Source organism: Hyla sarda, chromosome 7 (assembly GCF_029499605.1).
Source record: "Hyla sarda isolate aHylSar1 chromosome 7, aHylSar1.hap1, whole genome shotgun sequence".
Classification (NCBI taxonomy): domain Eukaryota; kingdom Metazoa; phylum Chordata; class Amphibia; order Anura; family Hylidae; genus Hyla; species Hyla sarda.
The window spans coordinates 79,615,364-79,631,105 of record NC_079195.1 but is presented as its reverse complement, the minus strand read 5'-3'; the positions used below and the strand labels follow the sequence as shown (position 1 = coordinate 79,631,105).

Below are 15,742 nucleotides of genomic sequence, written 5' to 3'. Positions count from 1 at the left end.
ATATAGAGGATCCAAATTCACTGACAAATGAAGGAGCCATCTGGGCGTCATTTTCTTCAGAAAGAAGACTTAGCTGACAAAGTCACAGCGGTATGTACCATCTAAATTAGATAAGGAAAGATTATAGAGAAGACATCACCTGTAGTCACTGATATCATTGTGTATTGTCCTCACTAAAGAGAAGACGTCACCTGTAGTCACTGATATCATTGTGTATTCTTCTCACTATGTCCCATCAGAGCTGTAGTCACTTGTAAGTTCTACAGTTATGACGAGTGAAACTACAACTCCCAGCATAACCTTACCACTGCTTAGGTGATTCTGGGAGCTGTAGTATTAAATGGTAAAAATTTCTTCTGCACCTTCCCATTCTGTGACAGTTGATATATTTAATTAATTAACCGCAGGCATCACAACAGGCTATACTTTGGGGGAAGAAGGGGTATGGGGTGACACCTTTTTTTGCCACATCGGGTGACATCAACCCTCGAGCGGGGATGGGCTGTGTAGACATGTGGCATCAGGATGGTCACAGAGTGATGGAGCCCAAGCACAGCCTGGTGAAGCAGCGCAAAGGAAGAGGAAGCTGGAAAAACAGGGCTGCCTTATGATATCTTACTTTCTCTGAGAGAGTGTGAGCCCATGGGGACCCGGAGAAGACTATGAAAAGGTTGGTCATCAATATTATGGGGCACTTTAAGGGGCACCATTAGTATGACAGGGGGATATGGGGTTCAATAAGGGAGAAAAGGGGGACCATAGGTACCAGTTGGTGTGAGGGAGCGGGGCAAGGGGAGCAGTAAGTAAGTATTTATATATACACTTTTCGAGGTGTATTCTTTTTCATAAAGTTTATATGGGACAGTTTGAGAAAAAATATTTTATATAAGGGGATATCGTTTTATATGGGGCATTGTGGAGGCACGCTAAATGTGTTGCATTAATATATACATGGGAATACAGGATATACAACTTTTTGAGGCAGGGGTTAAAAGATAGGGAGCCCAGACAGTAATAGTTCTGTATTATACTCCCAGGGCTGTGATTACTATTTTATTGGTGTGAAAAAAGACCAGAGTTCATAAAATTCATCTTATATCCCTAATGAGTTCCTACCGAGTTGAACCAGAGGAAGGCAAAAAAAAACCCCCTCATACTAGAGGTATAAATTCCTTCCCAACTCCAAATATGGCATCAGAATAAATCCCTGGGTCAACGTTCTGTTCTCTTTTATTGAGTTCACCATGACCACCTCCTCTGGAAGAGAGTTCCACAGTCTTAATGCTCTTTCAGTAAATAACCCCTGTTTGTGCTAGCCCCATCAGAAATCAGACATAGATCAGGTGATGTTGTCTTGATGGGAGGGGCTGCTCTCACTGAGGAGACAACGTGGATCTAAAGAATGAATTTTTCTCTCACTTCCTGCATGTAAGTGACAGCTGAAAGAGGAAAACTGTTGTATATAGCTAATGAATTATATTTAGACAAATTCATAGGTTGGTGAGAGGGAAAGAATGGGCTATGGATTTAGTTCCCCGGAGCACCCCTTTAATGTTATGTTTTTGCTATTATTCATCCAGTTGCTCTTTAAACGTCTGTTCAGACTCTCTCAAAAAACACATCTGCAGGCAGAGGATTCTACATCTTTATTGTTTTTTGTGTAAAAAACATTTTCCTTTGCCTTAGAAAAATCCCCTTTCTTCCAGTCTAAATGTGTGACCATGTGTCCTATATAAAGCCCTGTTTATGTAAACATTCTATTATATTATACATAAACTGCTTAAAATGTCTTATGATTTTTGTAATATTTATATATCTGTTTGTATTCTAAGGCAATGTTCACGCTACAGAATTTCTGTACAGAGAATCTCTGTGTGGGCAGCCGTCTCCTAGAAGGCTATGCATTTTGTGCGGTGTCTGCAGAAGGATTGAACGGGTTCATTGTTTCTGCAGATACAGTAATGGGAATTTCCGTGCTGTAAAAAAATCATCTGGCATGGAAATTCTGTTGTGTGCACAGTGCAGCAGAATCCTGTTGAATTCAACGGGACTATGCTGCAGCAGAATTTCCATGTATGATACAGTTCCGTGAGCAACAAATCTTATTTTCTCTCCACCAACACAAAATACTCTGATAGTGCCCCTCCCGAGACTAGACTCTGGATCCGCCCCTGATTCCAGCAAAATTCTAAACAAGAAAAATCTGAGAGTTCTGGTGGCTGCACACTAGAATTAATGGTTGCACTATACCCGTGCCAAAAATCAAAGGATAAAAACAGTATTAGGATTCAGACCTCAAGGTATAGGGTGAACTGGGAATGTAAGACTGGAGATGTAGCTGGTTGTACAAAATGAATACTGCTTCATTTAGATAAAATAAGGCTGCCTATTATCTGAGCAGGGCCCTTGCTACAGACATAGTACATACACTATATTATAAAATGTAGTAAAATCAAATATGGTAGTTGCATAAAATTATGGCATGATACTTTCACAGATAGTGCCACCTAGTTTTCTGCTGATTTAAATGTCCAATGTAATACGAATATATATATATATATATATATATATATATATATATATATATATATATATGCTTTCAAAGTCTTGTTAAATTCATAAGTTGGAATACATAGTGGGAATCATTGTAGGTATGGCAGCGCTGCATTCGGCATCTCCGGCTCTGCTATAGAACTGCATGGAGGGGGTGTGTCGGGCGCAGTTTTGTGCAGTGGTTGAAATCGCTCATTTCATGCAGGGAGTCGGGGCTCCGTTTGAGAGATCGTGGGGGACCCCAGTGGTCAGACCCCCCGAGATCTAACACTTATCCCCTATTCTTAGGATAGGGGATAAGTTGTGCATCCCGGAGTTGTCATTTAAGCCAACAACCTGCAGTGAACAGCAGTTTGCAGGGAAGTGAGGCATCTAATGGACAAGACTTTAGTGCTGTTGTTCCTGGGGAAGGATTCATTTTGTGTGAATTAAGTGATTAACAAATAGGTTAGGAATCACAAAGACTATCAGAAGTCAGAAAGTTGTTTGAGTAAAGCTTTCTGGCACCAGTTGATATGAAAACATTTCTTTCTTCGGGAGTACCACTTTAAGGTTACTTACAGTCTCACAGGGTAAATCTTCTCCAAAGAAGCATAGGCTACATTAATGTATGCTGTTTTACTAGTAGTTCAGAATTCTCTACATCCCAGCTGCAGGTTGTAGATAGAAGTTATAGCCATTTTAGCCACTTTATTTGACCGAGCAGAAGTTCTTCAGGTCCTGGGATGAAACAGGGCTCTTCTATTTTTTCTCTCTTATCCTCGATGACTAATTGATTTTTGGTTCTCTTGACCAGACAACTTGGACAATATCAGTCTGCCATTGCAAACATTTGTGACAGAATCAGTCATTAGAAAGAGTTTACTGATGCTGTGCCTTCATTAGTACAGATACAACAGATTGCATTCAACTGAATAGAAATAGCTACAATAACATCATGTGGGGGTGCCATCAGGTGACAGATCCCTTTGCCTTCCCCCTCAGATATTAAATTCCCCACTGATCTTAGGGGTTAAGTGTTATCTTTGATTCTAGACACTACAGACAGGTGGGTGACACAGTCCGCACCAGCTGCCCAATGTTGTGCATTCACAGGCCATGCACATGTATCATTTGAGCAGTTGGATCAAGACCTCCGTGATGGTGCCAGGCAGCTCAACATAATGAACCAATGAGGAGACTGATGCTGGCGGAGATGTTTGCCTCCTCACTGGCTCATACATAAGGCAGGGAATGTCATGAAGATTACCCAAGTTGGTGACTTTAGGGGAGTTTGCAGCATTATTTAGTTCCGAACGCTGGGTGCAGGCTTTTGTGGTCACCCCGCCCCCTCGTGACACCATGCCCCACCCCCATCACATCACGTCCCGCCCCCTCAATGCAAGTCTATGGGAGGGGGCGTGGAGGCCGTCATGCATCCGGGTACCTACCGGTAATGGCGGACATCAGTGATCGCTCTGATGTCTGCCATTAAACCCTCAGATGCTGTGATCAATACAGATCAAGCCATCTGCAGCAAAGTAGTACCGATAAAAACAACAGATCACGACGCAAAAAATTACCCTATACATTCCATTATACGGAAAAAAGAGAGAGAGTTAGAGGGGTAAGAATAGGGCTAAAATTGTTTGAAAAGTTTGATATTTTATTTTTAAGTAGTTTTTAAGTAGTATAATAATAGTAAAGAAAGGTATCATTTTATTAATATTGACCTACAGAATAAAACAGAACATTTACCATAAATTGCACTGCGTTAAAATAAAGCCCTCCAAAAGTTGCAAAATTGTGTTTTTCTTTTTCCTCACAAAATAATATTTTTTTTTGTTACGCCGTACATTAAAAATGAATTAAAAAGTACAATTGGTCACGCAAAAAAGAAGCCTTCATGTGGGTCTGTAGACGGAAAAATAAAAGTTACTGCTGCTCAATAAATCACTAGTTGAGGTGACACACTGACTGCAGCCAGTGATTAGTTGAGCTTTAATCTAACAACAGAAAGAGGATTACAGCCATGGCAGCGATACTGGAGGCCCTGGGGGAGTGGCGGAAGATAAGTAGACATTTTTTTTTTGGTAATCCTGGCAGCCTGGGCAAGATTTTGAAAAAAAAAAAAAAAAGAAGTACCCCTTTACATTTTCCACCTACAGACCCATATTGGCCTTGTTTTTGGGCCACCAACTGTATTCTGTAATGACATCAATCATTTTACCACAAAAGCGAAAAAGTACATGGGTTGAACAAAAGACAAATGCAATTTTGCAATTTCTGGGGACTTCAGTTTCTACATAGTGCACTTTCTGGTAAAAATGGCACATTGGGGGAAATTTATTAATCAGCCTGAATTAAACCCTAATTGTCTGTTTTTTCACTCAGCAACCAATCACAGCTCAGTATTCATATCTTAACGAGCTCTTGTAAAGTGAAAGAAGAGCTGTGATTGGTTGCTCTGGAAAAAAAAAAAGACAATTAGGGTTTCAGGCTGATTGATAAATAAGGGCCAGTATCTTTATTCTGTAGACAGTTACAATACCCAATTTAGGCTGGGTCATATATGTCCGGCTCAGCTCTATAGATCTCAACGCATCTGATGCCGCAAATGATTACAATGTGTATCAGGTGTCATCAGTTGTATGGCATCCAGCGTCCATTGTTTCTGCATTCCCCTGTCCTGTGCCCTCCGGCGTGTCCAATCATCCGGTGTCAAAATTGAGACGCTGGATGATTGTGAACTGTCCCATTCAAATGAATGGGATCAGTTCTAGCATCAGTTTCCCTCCAGTGAACGCCGGAGGGAAACTATGCCGAATGCCTGATATATGAGAACCCAGCCTTATATAAGTTTTGTTTTATTTTACTACTTTTAAAAAATAAAAATTTTTACAAGAAAATTTGTATGTTTAAACTGCCTTCTTTTGATTTTATAAAACTCATAAAAACTTTTTGTATACAGGGATGTATGAGGGCCTATTTTTTGTGCTGAGACCTGTAGGTTTTATCGGTACAATTTATATATATATATATATATATATATATATATATATATATATATAACCAAAGGATAAATTGGCCAGCACTATTGATCCAAACTATTGTAAATAAATGAAGATATGAAACTATGAAAATATGAGGTACTTAGCTTGCAAATTTGGCGCCAAATAGTGTGGACCGTCCCACCACGATAAGGTGACCTCATTCTGGGACGGACCCTACACTGTGTATATGCCTCTGTGTGAACAGTACAGCAGGCATGCAAGGTCTGAAACATCCAAGGCACCTTATATTCACCTAATAGAGGTGGGTGGGGTGCAGGAGCCAACATGGAGGTAGCCATTCCCCCGTATGTGCAATTCAACCAAAAGATAAATTGGCCAGCACTATTGATCCAAACTATTGTAAAAACCTGGCAATTTTTTACAATAGTTTGGATCAATAGTGCTGGCCAATTTATCCTTTGGTTGTATTGCACATACGGGGGAGTGGCTACCTCCATGTTGGCTCCTGCACCCCACCCACCTCTATTAGGTGTATATAAGGTGCCTTGGATGTTTCAGACCTTGCATGCCTGCTGTACTGTTCACACAGAGGCATATACACAGTGTAGGGTCCGTCCCAGAATGAGGTCACCTTACCGTGGTGGGACGGTCCACGCTATTTGGCGCCAAATTTGCAAGCTAAGTACCTCATATTTTCATAGTTTCATATCTTCATTTATTGCATTACAGCTGTATAGCTTTTCATGTTCTATCTATATACTTATGTTTTATCTATATACTCATGTTTCATCTATATCTTTGTGCTAGCAGTGTGCTGCTGTACTCTCCTGTTGCTGTATATATATATATATATATATATATATATATTTATATATATATATATATATATATATATATATATTATTTTTTACACTTTTATTATAATGTTTTTCTCATTAATGAAGGGACCACAAATCAGCAAATTTGGACAAATTTGGTATTTTTACACTGTTGCCCATGCAGTTTCATTAACATCATATTTTAATAGTTCGGACATTTACGCATGGAGTGATACCACATATGTTTATTTTTGTTTACAATATTTTATTTGAAAAATGGGAAAAGGGGTGTGTGTAAACTTTTATTATTAGGAGAGGTGCTCACAATTTTTTAGTCCCCATAGGGGACTATTGCATGTAATTTATGTGTCACTGAATTCTGCAAGTTCTAGGGGAGGGGCAGGCTAGTTAGGGGTTTGGCTTGGGGAGTATTGGTTTAACCTAATAAAAAAATGAAATGGGACTGGCATCTTCTGGTCCCTGCTCAGGTCCATTTAGACTCATAGAGTAGGGTTCCACTCAATGACATCCAAAAAAAAATAAAAAATTTACTCAGTACCTAATCCTGATCATGTACATGTAATTTTTAGGTCTCTATCACCTATATTTATTATTAAAATACCTCTTTTCATTAGCTCACAGTGTTAGAAATCCTTTCAGGGTAAGGGGGAGTGTTCCCCCTTGTGGTGGTAGGAGGTGATTGGTGTGTGGTAGAAGGGGGCGTGTCGCTCCCTTGTTGTGGTGAGAGATGATTGATGTGTCTGCTCATGCAGCCTTGTCCATGAGTCATCTCTTGTCCATGACTCATGAACAAGCCTGATGCTGCTGCAGGACTGTTTAGTGTCCCAGTAGGTATAGGGACCCCTAGTAATGGGATTTTCAGTAGCCATTTTCTTTATTAAATACTCAAAAAATATAAGCAACCATATTACAAAAGATTTTAAATTTTCATCAGTAACAACATGTAAAAGGGGGATGAACCATGGGAAGTGCTCTAAAACATAACTTTTCCTAGAATATTGGTTAAAATACACCAACTCTGTGACCCCAATAAAATATTAAAAAATTATATAATACCAATTTTACCAATATGATAATGGTCCAACGCGTTTCTGCCACGTATAGCAGCTTCCTCAGGGGAACAACAATAGTGGCACAATTAAGTATCTACTTAACACATAATCTGATAGGTCAAACAGAATAATGAACAATGCAGCAAAGCCATCATCGTCCAAATATACTGTTTCAATAAGCGTACGTGGTACTCTGGCTCCTCACAAACAGATATTAATAAATAGAGCCATAAGTAAGGTCCATCACAATATGGTTCACAGTGAGGTATAAATCATGCAGAAACAGTACATCATATGTGTATGCACAAATACCGGACAGGCTTGTTTCCTGGAGGCAACCCGTGAAGAATAAAATAGAACAAGATGCTATCAGGATACCATATAATCACTAAAGCAATATGTTGGTAAAAGGTGTTTTCATTACCTCCAGTCCCTTCAGGATGCCTAAAAAATAAAAGAAAAAATTCCCACATTAGGGGTAATGTCCCAGTAGCAAGGTACCTGAAAGAAAAACTGCTGCCAGATCCTAGCTACTCACGGTTAGATGTCCGGTGTGTCATAGAAATGAACGGGCCCGAGCTCTACCTACAGTGGTAGGGAGCCAGGCTGCTGGCTGCTGGCACTCTGCCCGGGACTTCCAGCTTGTGGTCTAACATTCCGAACGCCGCTATCACATGACGCGGATCCCAGTCACATGGGTTGCAATGAGTCGATCCCACGTGATGGGAAAGCAGGCACGTGATCTCACCGATCAAGTGATACTGCTGCGTCCGCTACGCGGAATCTCAACCGGTCATTACGTGTCAGGAAACAAGTCCCGCTCCCGGGATGAGATAAACCCGCAAAGCAATCATAATTAGATGGAATGCATTATTAAACTTGTGATTTAGGCTGGTAAATATAACACTTGATCAGTGGGTAAATGTAAGAGTGTGAGTGGTATATCAAATTGGGCCCATCTATACTTTAAGTTGCTGAATCAATACAATTTATAGGAACTGAGAAATGGCAGGCTACGACCAATGCGCCCTTACGTACTGGATGATACAGCCATCCATATATCCCATAGTGCATTGACAGCACAGTCATCCATGGCTCCTCCCATTGTAGGGGAGTCCCTAAACATAGCCAGAGGTGGGGAAGAAAGAATTGTGGGGGGGTAATGAGCCTGCACTAATCCCTAGTATGCCCTAGTTATGCCCCTGGTACCTATGCAGGGTGGTAAAAAGGGTGATCCTGATCTCAAATTTCCTGTTACCCCCCTTGCATACACTGACTATGTAATGACTCTTATTTCGGGACACCTACTAAGGGTCCACTATCTACCCACCATGTCATTACTGGATGCGAGGAGCCATGTATATATGTGAAGTCTAAAGGAAACACAAAAAATTCTGCGGTTTGTTAAGGCCCATAGGAGCAGTAGAGTTAAGCTGATGGATCCATCGACGTTCCTTCTGTAATGAAATGCGATCCATATCTCCACCCCTGGATAAAGGTTTGACACGTTCCACTGCTTTAAAGCTAAGTCCCTCTGTATGGCCTCTGTGCATATTATTAATGTGAATAGCAAGGGAAGTCTCTCTTTTATTTCTGATGTCCCCTAAATGCTCGCGTATTCTTCTTTTGAAGGCCCCTGTGGTTTTCCTCACATATCTCATCTGACACGAGCAGGTGGCCACATAAATGACTCCACATGAGTCACAGTTGATAAAATCTCGTATCGTAAATCTCATGTCAAATGGGATGTCCCTAAAGATCTGTGTTTTTGATACAAAGGGACAGGCCCTACATTTACCACATTTGTGGCAACCCTTCGATCTACGTAAGTTCACTAACCAGGTATCCCTCAAGCGTGTATCTGGAAGCAAGTGTCTCTGAGACTCCTCCCTCTCCTATATGTGATCTGTGGTTGTTCACTTATAACTTCAGATAGATCATGATCCATTTTTAAAATCCCCCAATGCTTCTCAAGAATTGATCTAATAGGGCTTGCAGCTTGATCAAAATTCACTGGAATCATCTTTCCTGCAAAGAATGAGTAGGTCATCTCTTGGAGTCCGTCGGGCATAACGAAAGGCATCCCCTAGGATATAATCAGGTTAACCTTGGTTTCTAAAGCGGGTTTTCAGGTCACAGGATCGTATAGAAAAAGCATCTGTTTGGGAGCAATTCCTCATGAGGCGGAGATACTGGCCCCTCAGAATCCCCCTTTTCAGGGGGGCCGGGTGCCAGCTCTCCCACCTCAGGAGACTATTAGTAGCTGTTTTTTGCGGTGCACGGTTGTTCGGAGCATGCCATTCTCATCCTTTTCAATATTGAGATCAAGAAAAGCCAATTTAGTATGGCTGATTTCGAATGAGAAAAATAAACCGATGGAATTAGTGTTCAGTGATCGTATGAATGTTTTAAACTCATCCTCAGAGTCCTGCCAAAGTATGAGAATGTCATCAATGAACCTTGCCCATTATAGGGCAAGGTCACTGAATTTCTCCCTCTCGTCAATAAAGACGAGGCTGGCCTCCCACCAGTCTAGGAGCAGGTTGGCATAGGTGGGGGCACAGGGGCTCCCCATGGCTGTGCCCTTAAGCTGGTGGGATATTTGGCCATCAAAAAGAAAATAGTTCCGGTACGAGGATGAACTCGCCTGAGTAGCCTGATTATCAAGGTGTTGTGTGCTAGCAAGTCATTACCTCTAGATGATAGAAAGTATAAGACAGCCCTCATACCCATCTCATGTGGAATGGATGAGTACAGGCCTTCTATGTCTATACTTGTTAACAGTGAATTTTCATCAAATGACAGGCCCTCAATCTTGCTTAAAAGGTCCATCGAGCCCCTTGTGTAAGATGGGAGAGTGAGAACAAAGTCTCTCAGGACTTGGTCAAGATAAATGCCAATGTTCTGCCCTATGCTACCTATCCCGGATACTACCGGATGTCCCATAAGGGGGGGGGGGGGGGTAACCCACTTATGTATCTTGGGGAGAGCATAAAAGGTAGCAATAGTCAGTTTAGCTGGCAATTAAAACTTGCATTCCTTGTCATCAACAATTTATCGCGTTTCGCCTTGGAAACAATATCTCTCAGCTCCAATAGATGTTCTCGGTGCAGTAAACCAAGGTAAACCAGCTCACACCCTATGGACGCCAGCCGCGTCACGGATCAGCATGGACTATGCTAGGGCTGTATGCAAAGAAAGAAGATATCCATTGCAGCAGCTCGAATGCAGGGAGTTTATTCAGTGCAGCAACACACAAGGAACAAGAAAGTGACGTGTTTTGATCGTCTAGGCGATCTTAATCATACTGACCAATAGATATTCTCGTGTGGGGTCTCTTTGGAGACTTTCATAAGTGGTACTGTCATCCAATAATTTATGACACATCTGAATGTAACATTTCTATTCAGAACCACAATATTTCCCCCTTTATCTGAGGATTTGATAATCAAATCCTTATTATGAGTTGTTTCATTGCACATCGTTCTTGTCTTGAGAGATTATTTTTTACTGGTAAAGCAGAAGTGGCGAGTGTTTTCAGATCCCGTTGTACTAAATCCCAAAAAACTTCTACACAGGAGGTTTCACTCGTGGGGGGAAATGATTTACTGGTGGGTCCACATGTCGTAAAAGGCCCCTCACCCCTTGGTCTGTTATTTTCATCTAACAGGTCTGCAAGAGTTCTGGACGTGAATAAATCCCCTACGTCAATCCCATGCTCCTGACATTCACACCTCTTTTATTGCTTATAAAACTTGTGCCACTTTAATTTTCTGGCAAACAGGGGCAAATCCTTAGTTCACATAAAAGAATCATACAACACCGTGGGTACAAATGAAAGACCTCTACCCGTTGCTCAGACAATACAAAGTCTGAAAGTGTCTCACCAAATGATGAGTTATTTAGTAGTGGAATTTTAGTAGGGGATATGGATTCCTGCTGTTGTCCCTGCTGGCTGCTCCTAAAAAGGAACTGTAGAGGAAGAGGTAGAGGAACCATTGGTACATGATATATAGTTTGTTTGGCCTCTGCCTGTACCTCTGTGTCCACGTGGGTCCTCCTCTCCCTGTTGATTTAAGTCTTTTTAGCCTCGTAGGAATGCTCATTGGCCGATTGCATATTTTGCATGGTTATTACAATCATTGTTATTGACTGCACATCACCCTGTGTAAAAGGGTGGTGTGCCGCCAACAAAAATTAATTTAAAGGGGTTATCCAGGAAAATAAAAAAAGAGCTACTTTCTTGTAAAATCAGCTCCTCGACTGTCTCCCGGTTGGGTGTGGTTCTGCAGCTCAGTTCCATTGAAGTGAATGGAGCCAAGTTGTAATACTACACCCAACCTGGAGACAGACATGGAGCTGTTTTGAAAGAAATTATCTGTGTTTTTCTATTCCTGAATAACCCCTTTAAGGGCCTCACAAAGCTTACAAAACAAACAACAACACTGTAGATGGAGAATATGTTTCCATAGATGCTAAAACAGACAAAACAATAACAGATGAACCCTTTTGTTTGTATATGGTAAGCAGAAACAGAGGAAGCATGCTGACAAACATAAGGTTGACTTGCAAATATTTTGGGTCTCCCTATTGTTTATGGTATCAAATAGCAATACACACAGTGCATGAGACAATTGTGCAAGAAATATGGTCACGAACACGTACCACCTGATTTGTAAAGCGGAAGCCTCATTTAATAAAAGGAAAATGGCCTATGTTATCCTTCACAAAGGAGAAAGAGATTATTTTCTGACTGGTGGATTAAAATACCAAGATAAAGATTAACGCTACGATACGACTAAAAGAATTGCATGGACACAATATTGCAAATTATGAATCAGTGATCCACCCACTACTGCAAAGTGATCACTATGTCTGAATTGAACCCTGTTGTAGGAGTGCTCATACATTCAAGTTTATCTTTGTCTGGTTTCACTGGAAACAGTTTTATCCTTATCATTCATTTTCTAGACTGGCTGAAGACCCATGAACTTAATCTTTGTGATCTCATTATAAATAGTATTGTGCTTTCAAATATCTTCCTCCAAGGAACAGTTTTATGTAATGAAATCTGCTTCTTCTTGTTTTTGCCTTTTTATGCTCAAGTCTTGGTCTTCAATTCCCTAGGGGCCGCCATGGCCTCTCTGGCATTCTCTAGTCTCTGGTGCTCCACATGTCTGTGCTTCTACTATTGTGTGAAGATTGTCAATCTCAGCGGAACATGTTTCTATAAGCTTAAGTCAGCGCTTCCACTAATGGTGCCGTGGCTACTTGTCTTCTCTATATTTTTATCTTGGACTACCGGACTACCCTCTTATTGGGACCTTTATAGGGATCCCCCCTTTTTCATTTCTAATTCTTCAAGCAATGGAACTTTGACCATTTCCTTTAATCTGAATATAAAGAGCAGGTGTAGGTGCTTGTTTCAGATATACATGATTGTTTCTGGAGTTGCTTTTACAGTCATCACCATCACAGCTGGAACCATCATCAGATCTCTGTACGTGCATATGAGAAGGATGAAACAAAATAGCCAAGTTTCTAGCAATACAAAAGTCAATTCCCACTTATCTGCCGCTAGAACCGTCACTCTCCTACTGATACTTTACTTATCCTTTTATGGGTCCCTTAATGCAATATTCAATGAGACTACAGAGATAGGCACATGGATGTTTTCTTTATGTTTCATAGTTGTTTCAAGCTTTCCATCTATAAATGCTGTCATTTTAATAACAGGAAATAGAAAACTAAGTAATGTAGTAAGGAAGCTACTTGGTATGAAATCTGGGATTGAGACTGCTAATAGTGAAATAAGTGTTTCTAAATCTTAGCTGACTTCATCACCTGCATGCTTTACATTTATATCATGTGCATGTAATACTCTGTAATACCGTGAATATCTAATTTTTGATTTCCTGATTAGTGTGATGTCTACTAGAGATGTTACTTTTTTAGTGTAGCAACTGTTATCCTTTAGTGTGTGTCATACACAGATAGTTTTGTATTTACGTAAAACAATCATGCCTTGTTCTACTTGTTTAGTGCTTAGAAAGCATCTGTTACGAGGCACAGGCTTGTGAAACTGCACACACAATGCAGAAGGGCTTCACAAGCCTACTCCTGGCATCCCTTTCATGGTTATTTGGGGTGCAGTACATCATTAAAAACACTTAGTAAACCCTCCCATTGCCTGCTATGCTCCGGGGGAGCTGCAATTCCATCATGCCTGCTCCCCCCTCTCAATTGACACCCCGTTTGCGCTGTCAATGAGAGGGTGTGACGTAAGAGGAGAAAAGTGTTGCGGCTCCGAAGCATAGCGGCCCCCAGGCCCCACCTCTCGGACTTGTTGGGACAACTCCCAGAGGGTTTACTGAAGTGTTTTTATGGATATGATATACCATACCCCAGATTATGATCAAAGGTATGCCAGGAGTAGGCTTGAGAAGCCCACTGCACTGTGTGTGTGTGTGCAGCTTTACAAGCCTATTTTATGTGACAGATGCTCTTTAACCCCTTAACGACGCAGGACGTATATTTACGTCCTGCGCCGGCTCCCGCGATATGAAGCGGGATCGCGCCGCGATCCTGCATCATATCACGTCGGTCTCGGCGCTCATCAACGGCCGGGACCCGTGGCTAATACCACACATCGCCGATTGCGGCGATGTGCAGTATTAACCCTTTAGAAGCGGCGGTCAAAGCTGACTGCCGCTTCTAAAGTGAATCTGAAAGTGACCCGGCTGCTCAGTCGGGCTGTTCGGGACCACCGCGGTGAAATCGCGGCGTCCCGAACAGCTGACCAGACACCGGGAGGGCCCTTACCTGCCTCCTCGGTGTCCGATCAACAAATGACTGCTCCGTGCCTGAGATCCAGGCAGGAGCAGTCAAGCGCCAATAATGCTGATCACAGGCGTGTTAATACACGCCAGTGATCAGCATAGGAGATCACTGCAAAAAAAATGCAAAAAAAAGTGTTAATAAAGGTCATTTAACCCATTCCCTAATAAAAGTTTGAATCACCCCCCTTTTCCCATAAAAAAAATAAAACAGTGTAAAAAAAATAAAATAAATAAACATATGTGGTATCGCCGCATGCGTAAATGTCTGAACTATAAAAATAGATCATTAAATAAACTGCACGGTCAATGGCGTATGCGCAAAAAAATTCCAAAGTCCAAAAAAGCGTATTTTGGTCACTTTTTATACCATTAAAAAAATGAATAAAAAGTGATCACAAATTCTGATCAAAACAAAAATCATACCGATAAAAACTTCAGATCACGGCGCAAAAAATGAGCTCTCACACTGCCTTGTACGTGGAAAAATAAAAAAGTTATAGGGGTCAGAATATGACATTTTTAAACATATAAATTTTCCTGCATGTAGTTATGATTTTTTCCAGAAGTGCGACAAAATCAAACCTATATAAGTAGGGTATCATTTTAACCGTATGGACATACAGAATAATGATAAGGTGTAATTTTTACCGAAATATGCACTGCGTAGAAACGGAAGCCCCCAAAATGGTGTTTTTTTTTCGATTTTGTCGCACAATGATTTTTTTTTCGGTTTCGCCGTGCATTTTTAGGTAAAATAACTAATGTCACTGCAATGTAGAATTGGTGACGCAAAAAATAAGCCATGATATGGATTTTTAGGTGGAAAATTGAAAGGGTTATGATTTTTAAAAGGTAAGGAGGAAAAAACGAAAGTGCAAAAACGGAAAAACCCTGAGTCCTTAAGGGGTTAAGTCACCATAATAAAACTTTGTTATGCTGCTGTATGATGAACATGTAAAGTACAAATCAACAGCATATGAAACAGAAATTTACATTTTTGTGTCATTTTTGAAAATTCTCCAATTTAGTATGTAGAATGATGGATCATCACAATTTTACTATTTGTTATCACAAAATGTAATATGAAGTAAAATGTATTATTACATTGATGCCTGGTTTACAGTATGTCAGTTTTGCTATGTTTTACCACTTCTAAAATGAAGTCTTCATGTTGTGACTCCTATAACTTTGTTTTTATTTTTTTTATCTATGAAGGGGTGTAGAGACTTGTAGTGTATAGCTTTTTTAACCTTTGTTTTCTGAGCTATGACTAAAAAACTACCATTCTTGTAATAGACTTTTTCATTTTTTGGCATTCACAGTGCAGGATAAATAATGCTATATATTATAATAGTTCACCTGTTTCCACATGCAGTGATACTAATTATGTTTATTTATTTATTTTATTTAGTTGTTCATCAAAAGAATGGAAAAAGGGGTCATTTAGTACAGTATAGTATAGTATA

At 40.5% G+C, this 15,742-nt stretch overlaps 1 protein-coding gene across 1 annotated transcript in view; it reads right to left on the bottom strand.

The window, feature by feature from the left end:
• The window catches only part of LOC130281980 (protein spinster homolog 1-like), a 261,234-nt gene that overhangs the window by 166,425 nt on the left and 79,067 nt on the right, over positions 1–15,742 (bottom strand). The window contains exon 2 of the mRNA XM_056529784.1: positions 7,862–7,881. The gene's annotated coding sequence lies outside the window, so the exon portion shown is untranslated. The remainder of the gene's footprint in view (positions 1–7,861; positions 7,882–15,742) is intronic.